Source organism: Neovison vison, chromosome 5 (genome assembly GCF_020171115.1).
Source record: "Neovison vison isolate M4711 chromosome 5, ASM_NN_V1, whole genome shotgun sequence".
NCBI classification, from domain to species: Eukaryota; Metazoa; Chordata; class Mammalia; order Carnivora; family Mustelidae; genus Neogale; species Neogale vison.
This window is the reverse complement of record NC_058095.1, coordinates 103,363,751-103,376,230: the sequence shown is the minus strand read 5'-3', so window position 1 is coordinate 103,376,230 and position 12,480 is coordinate 103,363,751. Positions and strand designations below refer to the sequence as shown.

At 42.1% G+C, this 12,480-nt stretch overlaps 1 pseudogene; it reads right to left on the bottom strand.

Annotated features, from left to right (window-relative positions):
* Positions 1–439: 439 nt before the first annotated feature.
* LOC122907437 overlaps positions 440–12,480 on the bottom strand; it is a 123,321-nt pseudogene continuing 111,280 nt past the window's right edge.

Here is a 12,480-nt window from a genome sequence, read left to right as displayed (position 1 = left end):
GAGCCAAATCATGGGAATACCAGGAGGGTTGTGTCTTTTCTTTCCTTTTTCCCCCTTTCTTTTCTTTTCTTTCCTCTCCTTTCTTGTTTATCTTTCTTTTTTTTTTTTTCACAAGCTTCACTGCAAGAAGCATGTTTTAATCACCATTTCAAATAAAGTAGTACAATTTTTTTTTTCTAGAAACAGCAGTATTTCACTCTCCACCTAGAAGACTACTGAAAACATTAAGTAACTGTCCCAATTAGAAAGAGATAAATGAAGGCCTTAAAATATATATAAAACAAGGGAACATGAGTTTTCACAAAATCGTTCTTATGCCTAATTCAGACAATTGCTTAGAAAAGGTAGCCTAAAAAAAAAGAAAAAAAGAAAAGAGTACATGAATATATATCTTCATTTAAGTACATGCTTTCAAGTGAGTTTTAATAGAAAAGTGGAATTAGGATTTCCGGAGCTTTTGGAGCCCATCTTCGCTGTAGGTAGCAATCGCATTCTGACGAAGGTGAAGGGTTATACCAGTCACTTCCTTCTCGTGGATTGTCAGAGCTCTCTCTGGCTTGCCAGTGACTGTGCTGAGGTAGGAGAGCCCAGAGTCCTCGCCTGCACTATAGGTCCAGTCACCACAGGGAGAGAGGGCTCGGCTGACAAAATCCCCACCTTCTCTCTTACCAGAGCTGAAGCTTCTGATGACCTGGTCCTACCTATTCAGGACAACTCCTGTATTTGATCTGTGGCACACCACCAAGTGTTCTGGGTTTTTAGGAAGCGGGATCATACTGCTGACTGTGGTATCTGACCTTGCAGTGCTGCCTGGGTATTTAAAGGTAAGTGAACATTCAGTGGCCTTCATATTCCAGATATCGATAGGGCTACCTGAGAATACACTAATAATATAATGTTTATCTGGGTAGAAGTTTCTTTGTTAACAAAGGAGGAATGGCCATGAGACTTCTTCAGGGTTTCCCCATATATTAAACCAGGAATTCTAATTGTCTGTTCAAAAGAGACACCAAGGATCTGACTGCTACCGTTAGAGAAGCTTGGACACCTTTCCTTTCACATCTCCGTAAACACTGTCCACTCCCAATCTTCCAGGAGGGTTATTTCTAACTTCTACTTATAGCCATGTGACCCAGTTTTAACAGCATGTCACTAGTCCTCTACTTACTTAGTCAATGAGCTTATCTGTGAAATACTGAATCTGCCTTCACAACTCTGACTTTGGTGATCCTTGTGGGGGGGGCAAATGCATTATTCAGAAATTAATGATGTCACCAAGATATACACAAACAAATGTAGCATTTTTCACTGAACGCTTTCTCACTTATTTCCTCAGAGTACTGTGTTTAATATAACATGCTCTCCTTTCTTGGGGTTTCTAAGGATACCTTAGACTATCGGGAAGACATGAAATTATAAAAACCCTAAATTATAAGAAGTTTTAATGAAAAATATTTTACAACACACACATCAATCACTGAGTGTTAGTGACACATACAAACAACAAGAAATTCTGGGTAATTAATGTCCCTAAACCTACACACTTTACCCATAACCAATGTCTTGCTTTTCTCTGAATCAGGCATATGAGTTCTCAGGTACAGTTTTCTTTGTGCTTTTGTGTTCCTGGTTTCCTGAGAATCCAGAGGAAATGCCAAGTTTTTGTTTTGTTTTGTTCGCAATGCCAAGTTTTAAAGGAAGCAAGGAATTTTCTTCTCCATATCTTCTTGGGCTGGGCAGTACTCACTGCTTTTCTCTCTCCCTCTAAGGAAAGCAAATCACTAAATCCATTTTTGATGTTACCAGAAGAAGGAGAACTTTATTACTTTCGTTTCATGTTCCCAGAAGAGTAATTAAATGTGATCAACAAGGCAAGCTTAGGGATTTGTTTAGTTCCTAACATCACCTTCTCTTTTCATATACTTATATTCTCTGAAGAACCATTGACCTAATTCAGAGTTAAAATAATTCCTCTTAGTAAGAATGAGATATAATAAGGATGAAACACAAGTCTGGAGAACTATGCACTGCTTAGATGTCATCCTAAAATGAGAAGGTCAGCGTGTTTTGAATTCAGGAAGAGTTTAAATGGTATGATTATCTAGTTTCCAGAATGTGCCTTCTCCATGTTTCCAGTGCCTTTTATTGGAACCTCAGTGTTAGAACTTTTCGTTGCGTCAGAGGTGCTTATGCACACTCCTGCATCCCCTTCTAGTTTTTGAATTTCTGCAGGGCACTGGAAGGGTTTGGTTTGTCTTGTATCCCTTCACATCTCGTATTATAAGATTTTGTACTTGTGTGACAACTGATAAAGGTTTGTTGAGTTAAATTCTATCTATACAGATTGTAGCTTTGCAATGTCTTGATCTGCGGTGGGTGACCTCTGAGTCACACATTCAGATGATTCTTAACTAGGCCTCTAAGATGTCTTAAAGATCAATTTGTTGGTGTTACCAAGCTCTGATTACTTGGTGTTATATAATTATCCTGCAATTAAGCTAAAAATAAGCAGCATATTTAAATAACTCTAACAGAATTAAGGCGAGTGGGTGATTCACACAAATGTCCCTGCTCTTCTTTTCTGGGTGGATAAAATTAAGTACATCCTTAGCAAAGTTTGAATCCTTCCAATATTGATTGGCCTTGCTTGAGGCAAGCACACTTGAAATTTGGACTGATACAGAAAGTAAAATGAGGGCATTATTTTTTCCCTTTCAAATTTGTCTGTAATTGACATTTCTTTAAATAGTAAAATTTGGCTCAATTTTTAAAAAATCAGTTACAGTAGTCTCTGAAAAAGAAAATAATAAGAAATTATAAAAGTGGCCTCTTCTGGGGAGGAGACTTGGCAGTCTTGGGACCTAGTGATGGAGGGAGGAAGACTTACTTCTCAATGAAACCCCTTCGTGTGCATATATTACTAAGGGAAAGAGAAATAGACATAAAGAACAAACACAAATTTCAATGCACTTTTGAAAAATAACAAAATGAGAGGAACTGTGCAGCCTGACTCTAAGATTTACTATAAAGTTCAAGTATTTGGGGTAGGTGGTGTTGGTGTATGGAGAGATATATAGGTCAGTGAGACAGAGTCAGACTCCGGAAACCACAGACACAGACATAGACAGCCAACCGATTTTTGCCAGACACTAAGCTAACTTGTTTCAATAACTAGATGTCCATGAGGAAAAAAAAATGAATGTTGACACTTACATGATGCACAGCAAATGAAATAAAAATAAGTCACAGACCTAAATGGGAAATCTAAAACGATTAAACTTCTGGGAGAAAAGATGGGATAAAATTGTTGTAAGACCTTGGGTATGCAAAGATTTCTTAGGACACCAAACCCACACACTGTAAAATAAAAATTTGATGAAATGAACTCTATCAAAATGAAAACTGCTTTTCAAAATAATACCTTTAAGATCATGAAAAGCAAGCAACAGGCTGGGAGAAAATACATGCAAAACACACATCTGATAAAGAAATTGTACTCAAGAATATGGGCAAAATATTTAAAGACACACTTCACAAAGAACATATACAAATGGCCAACAAGTACATGAAAAGATGTTCAACATCAATAGTCATCAAAGAAATGCAAATTAAACCCATAATGGAAAATTAAGATGACAGATAATACCAAGACTTCATGATGATACGGAGCAGCTGTAATTTTTGTATGTTGCTAGCCGGAAGGTAAAATTTACTGCTACTTTGGAAAACACATTGGTCATTTCTTGTAAAATTAAACATACCATACATCCTGGCAATCCCACTTCTGGGTATCTGTGCAAGAGAAATGAAAACATGTGTTCGTATGAAGACTTGTACTTGAATGTTGTCTTAGTTTCCTAGAGTTTTTGTAACAAATTATCACAAACCAGGTGACTTAAGCAACAGAAATTTATTCTCTCATAGTTTTAAGCCCTAGAAGTCCAAAATCAGGGTGTTGACAGAGCCATGCTCTCTCTGAAGTTTCCGAGAGAGAATCTGGTCCATGACTTTCTCTTAGCTTCTGGTGTTGCCAGGAGTCCTTGGCAATTTTTGACTTGTAGACGTGTCTCTTCAGTCTCTGCCTCTGTCATTACATGGGCTTCACCTTCTGTGTCTCTGTGTCTGTATCTTTTCTTTCTTATAAAGACATCCATATTGGATTAGGGCCCACCCTAACGACCTCATTTTAACTTGATTACATCTGCAAACACGCTATTTTCTTTCTTTTTTTTTTTTTTCCCCAATTTATTTATTTTCAGAAAAACAGTATTCATTATTTTTTCACCACACCCAGTGCTCCATGCAAGCTGTGCCCTCTATAATACCCACCACCTGGTACCCCAACCTCCCACCCCCCCGCCACTTCAAACCCCTCAGACTGTTTTTCAGAGTCCATAGTCTCTCATGGTTCATCTCCCCTTCCAATTTACCCAAATTCCCTACTCCTCTCTAACGCCCCTTGTCCTCCATGCTATTGGTTATGCTCCACAAATGAGTGAAACCATATGATAATTGACTCTCTCTGCTTGACTGATTTCACTCAGCATAATCTCTTCCAGTCCCGTCCATGTTGCTACAAAAGTTGGATATTCGTCCTTTCTGATGGAGGCATAATACTCCATAGTGTATATGGACCACATCTTCCTTATCCACTCATCCGTTGAAGGGCATCTTGGTTCTTTCCATAGTTTGGCGACTGTGGCCATTGCTGCTATAAACATTGGGGTACAGATGGCCCTTCTTTTCACGACATCTGTATCTTTGGGGTAAATACCCAGGAGTGCAATTGCAGGGTCGTAGGGAAGCTCTATTTTTAATTTCTTGAGGAATCGCCACACTGTTCTCCAAAGAGGCTGCACCAACTTGCATTCCCACCAACACAAACACGCTATTTTCAAACAAGATTACATTCACAGCTTTCAGGGTTTAGAACATCAGCGTATCTTTTGGGGGGACACAATTCAATTCTCAACAAACATTCATGGCAGCTTTACTAGAAACAACTGTTTATGGGAAACAACCCAGATGCTCCTCAACTAGTAAATGGGTAACAAATTGTGGTATATACATATAACAGCAATAAAAAGGGTTGAATTACTAATACATATAACACACATGAATTTAAAAAATGTTCTGTGGAGTGAAAGAAGCAGACACAAAGGAGTACATCCTAGATGATTTCATATACCTGAAGTTCTAGAAATGACCAACCTAATCTATAATGACCAAAAAAACAAAAACAAAAACAAAAACAAAAACAAAACCCCCCAAAACCAAAAACCTACACAATCAAAAAACCAGATCAGTATTTGCCTGGAGCTGTCATGAAGGAGTGTGGAATCACTGGATTGACTACAGCTAGGCACTAGGGCACTTTTCTTAGAGATAGAAACGTTCTATATCTTGGATTTGGTGGTGGTCATACAGGTGTGTAAAATGAATTAATCAAAATTCAGTAAAGTGAACACTACCAAGATGAACACATTTTACTGTATTTAAATTATATGTAAAAAATTTATTTAAGAGTTCAGTTGCAAACGACTATTAAGTAACTTATGGCATAAGGCAAGATCTGTCTTTGTGAATATGTACACATTCTTGTATTTCTTTGAAGTGTGACTGTAGCATCTGTGGAAGGTGCTAGAACTTACTCATTCACTGCTGGGAGGGCGATGTCTGTGTTTATTTCTATGCGGCATATCTTTACTCTTCTCCCGCAAATAGCATCCCCTCATTTTCCTTCTTTCAGTGATCTGTTCCTTCCTTATTCTGGTCATATGGTTTTAGGGGGACCTCTGATTGCAACCATTCTTGTCTATTCCACCTCCTTAGTCCATTGTCCCTTTACCCTCTCCATCTCCTCCCTCCTGCTCTGCCAGTGGGAGCACACGGAGAATGATGACCCACAATAGAGGTAGTAACATGGAGCTGGAGCAAAGCCCCAGTGAAACGAGGAAGACATAGAGAGAGAATGTCTTGGAAGCATGAAGTCTCTGGCTTTGGAAATTTTCCAGTTATCCCTTCCTCCTCTTCCATCATTCCTGGTTTCTTGAGCCAATAAATTATTAAAATTTCGCTTTTCCTTAAGGTAGGCTTCTTTCAGTTTCAGCCAAAAGATCTGAACACATTAGGATTTTTTAAAAATTCAAGTAGCCCTTATCAGGCTGTCTCATATATATGCAGAGCTATTTATAGAAGTGCATTCTCTAGACTGTATAACATTTTCAAGTTGTTAATGTCCCTCTCCACGAATGTCACCCTGGGCTACCCACCTCCTATTACTTTAGAGGTCATGTTGCCCAACATATTGGGAATCTGACCTACTTTTATTTTATTTTATTTTTTATTTAACTAAATGATATAGAGTTAGATTAGACATTTTGGTGACTGCTTTACTTCTGGCTGTATGCTTAGCATGAAGGCACTGGGTCACAACTACACCTGCATTTTTATTTATTTATTTATTTATTTAAAAGATTTTATTTATTTATTGTACAGAGAGAGAGAGAGAGATCACAAGTAGGCAGAGAGGCAGGCAGAGAGAGAAGGGGAAGCAGGCTCCCTGCTGAGCAGAGAGTCCGATGCGGGGCTCGATCCCAGGACCCTGAGATCATGACCCGAGCCGAAGGCAGCGGCTTAACCCACTGAGCCACCCAGGTGCCCCTACATCTGCATTTTTAAATATGAATTTCTACCAAGCCAGGTCTCCTTCATCTGATAATTTTGTAAGTAATCACTTTGACCCCAAGACAAGAATTTACACCTATTGCTTTTTGGGATTCTATTTTTCTTTCTAATATTTTAGAATCCTATTGGATCCTTATTCTCTCACCTAGGGTACTCTTCCCAGTTTTGTTTCATCTGTTAGTATAATAAGTGATAAAGTAGAAAACAATAACTCTTTTAATGTGTGTCTATGTTAGTTCTGGTATGTTTCTAAGAGCTCACCCAGACCTGTCAATAATTGGTTTGGGAATTTCCCTGGAAGTCAACAGGAAGCTTATGGATGGGCAGCCCTCTGCATTGCTGCAAACAACCAATTCTCCCTTTTATGACCATCAGGAAACATTTACTATCTTTAGCCTTTTGGCATTTCCGTCATTCTCCAGGGTATTGTGAAGACCACGAATGTGGTTCTCTGGTCACTTCTTCAGTAATTTTTGGGGTGGTTTTGGGGGCCCAAGGTTTATACTCGTTGAAGACCACGTGTGTTTCCCAAGTACCTCCTCTCCAATCTTCTATCTCTTTCAGTGCTAATTTCATTCTCCTTAGTACAAGTGAAGGAATGAAGTGAAAATATAGTTTGACCTACATTACTAAACCTCTCTGAGCACTACTTTCTCTTCAGGGGGCTATTGTGAAGGATAAAAGAACTGATGTTGGGCCAAGTGGCTGGTGTAAGGTAAGATGGTCGTGAAGGGCTGGACATGGCCCAGGACTTGCTGTTCAGGACAGAGTGATGTCTGGGGGCGGATGCTACGATAGAGAAGGTTCTGCCAGAGTGTAAGCGCTAGAACATTTGCTCTTTTCTCACAGGTTCCTACTGCCCAACCTGTTGTTGCTTTTGGGTGAGCGGCTAAGGACAGATTCCCGAGCAAAACCGGAAAAACCCTAGTCTCTGTGGGCTACGTGGAAAGTATTCAGGCCTGGGCGTCTGGATACTGAAAGGGTGCCCTGTGAGGAGGGCACAAGGGAGCTGGTGTTCAGGGACACCAGAGGTCGGCAGTTGGCCACTGCATCCTTGTGATGAGGGAGCACGGGGCTGGCTGAAGACCAAACAAAAGCTGGCGCCTTGCACCCCCCTCTCCATCCGCTCCCCCTCTGTCCTATGTGTAGCATCCCTCAGGCAGCCCTGACTGCCATGAACAATAAGCAAATAGTTAACTTGCAGAGATCACAATCCTGCTAGACAGGAGTCTCCCTTGGCTTACAAATGTCCTAAATCTCACTAACAAAGGTGATTGATAGCAGGATTGAGACATCCCACCAAAAAGTCTCCCAGCTATCTTAATGTTAATAGCTGGTCTAAAGACAACATTGATCAAGCCGCAAGGGCAAGGCCTCTGGTATGCCTCTGACAGCCAGGCACCTTGTAGGCCCTCTTTAGCATATGAAAACTCCATTGAAACCTCCCTTCCCCTCACCTTCCCCCAACTGCAGGGTACAAAACCTGCCATCCCTCTCAACCGGGCGCGGCTGCATCTTTGCCTGCCCACGGGTCCTGTCCCCGTGCTTTAATAAACCACCATTTTGCACCAAGATGTCTCAAGAATTCTTTCTTGGTCATCGGCTCCGGACCTCAGCCCACCGAACCTCACCTAGGTTCTAGAACTTCATCACTTGGGCAGATGGAGGTTGGAGGGGACTGGTGGGCAGGGACTGGTTTAGGATGAGAACTGCCCATCTGTCAGGACCAAGGACTTCACAAAGCTCCGAAAAAAGAGACTTGACCAAACTCGAGCATGACTTCTCTGAGTTCAAGGCCCTGTCCCTGAGATGTGTCCCAGCTCGTTTACAATGCCTGTCTGAGAAAGCCCAATGCTGCTGAAAGATGTTACTCTTTGTTCCAGCCCCAAACCTGACTCCAGGCTCCTGACTTCCTCTTTTTTGGAGTACGTACTTTAAAGAACTTGCCGTTGTAAGCCTTCCTCTCTGTCCCTTTGTGGTGTATCTTTTATAACCCAGAAACAGCCTTCTCAAGGACCTAAAGGCTATCCCTTTGAAATGTAATCCTCAAGACAGGTAGGGCGTTTGTCTCCCAGGCTAGCCTGGCTTCATGAGCTCAGGTTAGCAGAGTTAGCAGATGCCCATGGCCTAATCCCAGGAACGAACCTACTCCACTTAACATCCTTCAAGGCTCTTCTTTAAACACACAGCAGCATTTAAAAAGCCTCTCACCGTCTGTTTCAGCAGCTTTGAGGTCGGTTTGTACTCTCCCCTTTGGCAGTAGTTTGAATAAAATCTATCTTGTCATTTTAAAACAAGCATTCAGTGAATAATTTCTCCTTAAAGAATTCAGATCATGATTGGTCTGAGATCCTGGGGTGCAGCTGAACTTTGTAGAGGGGAGGTGTACTTGGATCCCACTGTGGAGGGCTGAGGACGGCAGAAGAAAGAAGGGGATGGTATTTGGCAGTCAGCAATCATCTTCATTGAGGGCAAGGTGGAGAGATATAGGCCTGGTTGACAAGATAGTCAGGGTCTCAGCTTAGTGAGTTGGTAATGAACTAGTTCATAATTTGAGTGAACCAAGTAGAGGTTTAGAGGTACTAAAGACGCTATCTTTAAAATTACTCTTTATATCAATAGTTTAAAGAAGGCATGTTTAAAAATGAGAATAGCATTCATGATGGCATGGTTCCGATTTCAAATAATCTCAACAGTGTAAAGAAAGAGCTAAAATTATCACGATGAAATGTGCTAGAAAGAGAAGTGTGCAGACTCTGATATTCCAGGTAGGGCAGGCTACAGTATTGGCAAGGCCTACAAACAGACTTTGTAGGGGTCAGCGCAGGACAGAGAAGTCCATCTCTGTGCACAGGCCCACTGCTGCAATCCACAGGTGGCGAACGACCTTCAGGGGATTGCAATCTCTGTTTTGGGGTGTTTTCCATACCTAGAGCAATGTAGGTGGGTGAGAGGGTAAATGAGCATGGTACCATGAATCCAGGACAGGGGAGCCTCTGCTTTGCCATGCCCCGAGATGCTGTGGGGCACGTGCTTTCCCGGAACCTCTGCCCATTGTTGTGGGGGAAGGAGGCAATGGTTGTGGGGTGTGGCCTAGCATGCATCTCAGTGGGGAGGGGAGCAGTGGGAGGTGGACCATTCAGGAGCCAGGGCTCAGGCCTCATTATTTTGCTCCAGCGTCCCACAGATGGAACAAAACCCACCTCAAAAGCACAATTACTAAGAATTTCAAGATAGTAGCCATGAAGCATTAAACCCAAAGTACAAAACCTCCAGACGGTGAACCCCATGTGATGGCCCTCATTACAGACCCAGGAAACTGACGCTGACTCTGGGCTAGAACAATAGTGTCAAAAGTAGGAACGAGAAGGGGGAGAGGGGACGTCTGGTTTGCTCAGTGAGTTGAGCTTCTGTCTTTGGCTCAGGTCATAATCCCAGGGTCTGGGGATCCAGTCCCACATTGGGCTCCCTGCTCAGTGGGAAGCCCGCTTCTCCCCCTGCCTGTTGCTCCACCTGCTTGTGTGAGCTATCTCTCTCTCTCTGACAAATAAATAAATAAAATCTTTTTTTAAAAAGTAGGAATGAGAACTTTTTTTTTTTTTTTTTTTGGACAAGCCCACTTGAGCAAATGGATGGTCCTGTAAGGCAGGCGGAGAAAGCAGCTTAGAATGCAGGTTGAACACAAACGGTGGAGAGCTTTGAAAGGCAGGCCCAGGATTCAGACACCATCCTGTAGGGAAGGAGAAGCAGGGGAGGTCTGAGAGCAGGGGAGTGACAAGGTGAATGGGGTATTTCCAAGGATTAATTCTCAGTGAGATATCCTTCAGAAGCACACGCCTTTCAACTATTCCTTTCTGTTGTTTTCATACATAAAAACTGAAGGAACACTCTTTTGGATCAAAGCCGGGCAGTTGCCTGCAAGGCGTCTTTCTCTCACTTTTTCCTACTGCTTCATGCACAAAATCTGCTGGAACTTTTGACATTTTGCTCTTCCTTGCCTCTGGATTTTCACGCCAGCAAATTAATGTGTAAGATGTCGGTGGAAAATGACTTTCACAGGACAGAATGATCTTGCATTTTTGGTCAGGAGAAGGGGAAAGCAGCAGACACACTAATTGCTGAATTACAATGAACCTTTCTACGATCCTTTGAATCTTTCAGAGGAATCAAAACAAAACAAAATTAAAGCAGCGATAGCAAGCCACCAGCTCTGCAAGCAGACAACAGGTAGAGATTAAAGCCCAAACCTCACTTTCTCTGAAAAGTCTCAGGAAAAAAATGTGACTTCTCTTCCCAAGGGACCAGTAATAATTTTCATCTGTGTGGCGCTCATCTTAGTAGCAATTTACGAAACAGGCATTTCTGTGGCAAACACCCATGTACCCACAGGCACACCCCAGAATCTCCTACCCCAGATATAAATAGATTGAAGCTTCCAGAGAACTGGTAATACAGTTTAAACAGTTGATGTTGAGAATTCTAATCTTGTCAGAAAGAAAGTCTGCTAGGGTGATGTGTAGTCAGAATAAGGACTTTCATAATGCTGAAAGCATTTGGCAGCACAAAAATTTCTGGGCTTTGCCAGAGACAGGAAAATGGATGCAAACTCCTAGTGGCTAGTGGAGGAGTCTTATTTTCTCTGTGTCATTCCTGCACTCACGTCCCCAGACTTGAGAAGTCGACTTACTTCCTCTTGCCGTGTTCTGTCAGAGGGGCTGAGAGGTCACCTCCATTAATCGCAGGCGTGTTGTGCTCGCTTCAGCAAAGGGAAGCTTGCTGTACCCTCCAGATGATGTGCCCCACTCCCCCGCCTGGTTATCTGCTCTCTTTCCATTCTTTTGAGCCATTCTTAAACATTTGTCAGCTGTTTGGACAGCTCCCGCTCATTTCTTAAGCTATTGCCACCCTACCTTCTTTACTGAGAACATTTCTGTTGCATAGACATGATGGCCTTTCTGAGAAAGTGCTAGAAAGAGGGTCAGTGTTGGAGGCAGATCCCGGGACTGACCTTTGTTAACTTTGTAACTTTATAATGGTAACATGGCTTCTCTACCCTTCTCTGAAAGTGAGGGTGCTGATGAGCCCCCTCAGGCATGTTGTGAGCATGACACAAAATCATGTCCATAAAGCACAGGAACACAGTGGGTCCATGCGAACTGTTACCATTTGCCTGATTTGCCTGCCTTCCCTTCTCAGCTGACTGTAGACTCCTGAGCTGTGAAACCATGTCAGACCTTCCTATGGAGTGTTGTAGGTTGAAAGCCCATGCCCACCTATGACCAGACTTCCCTTCCTGCTTATTAGAAATCCCAAGGTGATATATTTGCTTCTTCTCAAGATGCCCAGCACTTTCCATTCACCAACTAAAACCTCTCAGTTCATCTCAATTAGATTAGAAGAATCTGTCTTTTGTTGCTTCATTTATTGGGTCAGAGTTGAAATTATGTTCCAGGCAAGTTGGAACTTGTCCCATGGTCTGTTTTTAGCAGAATGCCCCTTCTAGTAGAAGCCAAGAACCCTTAGAATATCTTGATAACTACCCACGTTTTCCTGGGGCGCTTTTGTGATGCATTTCAGGAATGGCCAAGTTCCATGTAACACAACCCACAATCTTTATTTTCTTTTTTAAAAGATTTATTTATTTATTTGAGAGAGAGAGACAGAGAGACCATGTGAGAGCATGGGAGAGGAGCAGAGGGAAAGAATCTTTAAGCAGACTACCTGCTGAGTGGTAACCAGAGCCAAAATCAAGAGCAGGAGCTTAACCCACTGAGCCCCCCCCACCCCCCTCAC